Genomic DNA, 4,926 nt, shown 5'->3' on the forward strand with positions numbered 1-4,926 from the left:
TTGTTCACATATTTTAATTTCAATTCATCTCTGGTACCCACTCTACCCGGCAACACCTCTAGAATATGGATCAGATGGGTTTGAGCCTAAAGCTCTATCCCAGCCAGCACGCCCACGTGGGACCCATATGGGTTCAATGCGGGCTACTTGGGTACCAAGTGGGCATGGGCTGGAACTGGGCAAATTATGAGGGTCCCACATGGTCTGCATATGGGCTAACTGGGCATGGGATGGAAGTGGGCAAGCCCATGTGGTTCCCACGTGGTCTACATGTGGGCTAACTGTCATGGGTTGGAAGTGGGCAAGCCCATGTGGTTCCCACGTGGTCTACATGTGGGCTAACTGTCATGGGTTGGAAGTGGGCCAGCCCATGTGGTTCCCACGTGGGCTACATGTGGGCTCACTGGCATGGGTTGGAAGGGGGGGGGGGTTAAGTTAAGACTTTGACAGGGGGCCATTTTCGAAGTTTTGAAAGTGAGTAGAGTTTTACACTCCTTTACTCCTTTGGGTAGGGCATTCCACATGTTTGTTGAATAGCATGAGAACGAGTTCATTCCCTTAATTGTTGAGTCAAATCTGGGTTGAACATGATCAACCCAGATAATAATAATTAATAATAATTTATTTTTCTGCCATGCAATCAACTTCACAGTCAATTGTTAGAATTCTTGTTCTTGCTCTAGGCAAGGGGTCAGCCATATTCGGCCTGGCCTGCTCTATTGTAATATTGAGCAACATTTTAAATTCTAAATGTGTGTCAATGTATGGCCAACGGATGGCGGATATGATTTTTTGCCCCTCAGGGCGCCGGAAGTAAATGGACAACTTTATTTAGGCAAAAGAAAACAATTATGATTGCTTTTTTTTCACATAACCTTTGACACAATCTAAATATGTCTCAATAGAAGGGAGACAAAATTCAGCCCACCAATTGTATAAGTTAAATTGTAATAACATACTCCCATACAACTAAAATCTCTCTCCATTTTCAACATACATCAGTCAACTGTTTACCTTTGTTAAAATACCACTAAATTCATCCAAGTCTAATTTATTTATCATGTGTGTGGGCTTACAAAACGGTGTGTGTGTGGGGGGGGGGGGGTGCAACCATAGGGTGCAACGACTACAGCATACAGATGCAAAATAGCTTCTCTAGAATACATGTGAAGCCAATGTCATTGTTATTCAAACTCAGTGAGTTTGAATTTCGGTGACCTGTATGAGAGAGAGAGAGAGAGAGAGAGAGAGAGAGAGAGAGAGAGAGAGAGAGAGAGAGAGAGAGAGAGAGAGAGAGAGAGAGAGAGAGAGAGAGAGAGAGAGAGAGAGAGGAGGGAACTGACTGGTCATGACGACAGTCGAGAGTTTGTGGATTATATGAGATCAATATCATCTATAGAAATGTATTACAATGTACCAGGTGAGCCCAATGTTGTTCTAGGGGTTAGTACTCATTTAAGTAAATGTACTTTAGTTAGTTAGTAGTGTGTGTGTGTGTGTGTGTGTGTGTGTGTGTGTGTGTGTGTGTGTGTGTGTGTGTGTGTGTGTGTGTGTGAGTGTGTGTGTGTGTGTGTGTGTGTGTGTGTGTGTGTGTGTGTGTCTCAAGGGAACAAACACAGTCTGGCTCCACCTGCAGGCCAGAACGCGCCATGCTCCCAACAGTTCCGTAGTGTTCTAAACATTCTAACAGTGAAATGGTTGCTGTGTCTTGTTGTAGAGAGAGCAGAGACCTCAATCGGCTCTGTCTCCGTCTGCCTGCCCCGGGACCCCACGCCTTCCTCCTGGTCCTACCAGTGGAGCCCTCTAAGGGGGAGGAGAGAGGGGCGCTGGAGAGAATGGAGGACATGTTTGGGGAGGGTTGTTGGGGACACACTGTCATTCTATTCACCCATGCTGGCGGTCTGAAAGAGCAGAGCATAGAGGAGTTTGTCCAAGCAGGGAGTCAGGACCTCCAGCAGCTGGTAGAGAAATGTGGGAACAGGTACCACGTCCTCAACATTAAGGACAGGGCCCATGGCAGGGCCCATGGCAGCTAACTAAACATTGGCGTGCAGGGAAAAGCACTTTCCCTAATTCCACAAGTCACCATGTTCTCATAGTCCTGATAAAGAACCATCTCTCGTATGGAACAACACGTACACAAACAAACATTGGCTGATGTTGCTCCAAATATCGACCTAACCCGCCTTTGCGCCATTGTAAATTCCCCGCAGTGAAAAGGCTGCGTCCCCGAACACAAGGCAGAGGCGGCAGAGATGGCAAAATGTTGCTCTGCAATATGCATTTAAAATGTTGATGGAAAGCAACTAAACACAAATATGACATTTATAAGGGCGGGATAGGCGACGCTATTAGTGTGCGTACCTGGTTAAACTCCTCTTCTACATCGGCGTAGATGTCGATGTGATCCACACCGTCAGCCATTTTCCAGTCAGCCTCCTCCTCCTCCGACCAGCAGACAAGATGCAAACAGGAAGGCGCAGCGCGTCACTTCCTCTAGTGACAAAGGCCTAAAAGTGTGGCCTCGTTCAGGCGAAGGAGGATGTATGGGACCTTGTTTTATGAAGGTGTAGCAGTCTCTAGGCACAGAGGGAGGTCGACACAGAGGAACAGTTGCAGAATATGCTTTTATTTAGTTCAGCACAGCTCAGCACCGTCACTGATGTGCTGAGCGAGTCTTTTCCCCCCCGCTGCTTCTCCCTTCCGGGACCCGCACCCGCTGTTCTCCCTTTCGGGACCCGCTCCCGCTGTCTCTCCCTTTCGGGACCCGCTCCGCGACCCGCCCCCTCTCGGGACTCGTTCGCTCCCGGCAGAGCCCACGCTCTCGCCCCGCTGCTCCTCCCTTTCGGGACCCGCTCCGTCCGCCCGCTCCTGGCAGAGCCCTCGCTCTCGCCCCGCTGCTCCTCCCTTTCGGGACCCGCTCCGTCCGCCCGGCTCCCCGCACCTCACCCCCTTTCGGGCTCTCTCTCTCTCTCTCTGTCTCACAGTGTCTCCCCGCGGCAGGTACTTCCTGCCCTACTCATCTCCCGAGGGAACAAACACACACAGGTTAAATAGACCAGTGGGACAACGAGTCTGATCACTGACACCTGTCCGTAATCAGCCCATTATTCCCCTCCAACGGCAGTCTGGCTCCCTCTGCAGGCCAGAACGCGCCATGTTCCCCACAGAAGGGTTTTCACATTCACTGAAACAATCCAAACTTCTGTTTTGACTCTAAAGCTTCTTGTTCCCCCCCAGCTCCACCAACTACTCTCCACTCCATCATCCTTCTCCTTCTCCTCCCCCGAGCTCCTCCAGCCCTGCTCGGCTACTGGACCAGCCCCCTCCCCCTGCCCTGTCTGGACCCATTCTGGACCTCTCACCTACCACATTTGTCCAATCCAGTACCCTCTCCCTCTCCAGCCCCACTGACTCCATTCACACCTTCCCTCCATTCCCCTCCTCCTCCAGCCCCACCATTTCCTCACTTCACAACTCTTCAGCACCCCCATCCTTCTGCCCCCCCCTGCCACAGCCAACGACCTCCCAACCGTCCCCCGCTCCAGTGTCTTCATCAGTGTGGCTCAGGTGACGAGAGAGCTGAGGAAACTCTGTACCAGGAAGGTTGCAGGCATATGCAGGACTCATGCTGAGCATGTTCTACCAGTCAGCTGTACGCGGTGGTACGCTGGGGGAACAGCATCAAGTAGTGGTGGGGGAAACGAAGCTTTCGACGCATTGACACATTCAACACAATTGTGTCGGAAAAAGTGTCGATCAATCGATGCATTCGATACAGCAGCTCCATAATGACATCTGCTGGTCAGGTCGTGGTATGGAGGCTGTACTGATTCACAAGTCAGGAATTTGGGGCAAAATACAATAAGCCCACCGTCATCTGTGATATCTTCAATAAAGGCGCTGTGAAAACTGTGTCGATGTGTATGTGGCCATATATGCGGTCTTAAATGTTGGTGTGTAGACCAGGGGCGGATTTAGGATTGTAGGAGTTCCGGGGCTTAGCCCAGACGGGTAATGAAATGAGTGCACGGCGCGCTGGAAAATCTGGCACTTTTTTTGCTGCGACACCACAAACCTGAACTTACCACCACCTTATAGCGGACAAAAGTCACTGGAGAACACTTATACCAGGGCTCAACATTAAGGCTTTTTATATAAATGATACATCATTATCAAATCAATAGTAGTCAAATTAGTTATTTGCACTAACATACACTCACCAGCCACTTGCACCGGTACACCTTGCTATTACCGGGTTGGACCCCCTCGTTTGCCTTCATTCTTCGTGGCATAGATTCAACAAGGTGCTGGAAACATTCCTCTGAGATTTTGGTCCATATTGACATTCTAGCATCACACAATTGCTGCAGATTTGTGCCAAGAAAATATCCCCACACCATTACACCACCAGCACCATTTTCGCCCAGAGAACTGACGTCACTGGATATGTTTGTCTTTTTCTGACCATTCTCTGTAATACTAGAGATGGCTGTGTGAGAAAATCCCAGTAGATCACGTTAGCGCGATGTTTTCAACTATGGGGCACATGGTCATGTTTAGACCATTGGAAGGGCAGCCAATAGACACTCAAAGACGCTTTACAAAAGATCAAGTAGTAAAATAAAAAGAAACCACAAAATAGATAAAAGAAGGTATTTATCTATCAATATTTCACAAAAGAAAGACAAGACAACATTTTAATAAAACTTTAATTAACATTAAAATTAACTGACCAAAAGAGACACTGGACGGGATCTATCCGTTGTATAATGACCCACTGACCTCCCCAGGCCACAGCGGATATGAACATGGAACATCAACAACTCAACTCGGATCTCTCTTCTCTCTTTCTCTTCCTCCCTCTGTCACATGGCCTCCTCTCCTTCTCTTCCTCCCTCTTCTCTCTTTCTCTTCCTCCCTCTC

This window comes from Nansenia antarctica, assembly GCF_963989245.1.
Source record: "Nansenia antarctica genome assembly, chromosome: 8".
In the NCBI taxonomy this organism is placed as follows: Eukaryota; Metazoa; Chordata; class Actinopteri; order Argentiniformes; family Microstomatidae; genus Nansenia; species Nansenia antarctica.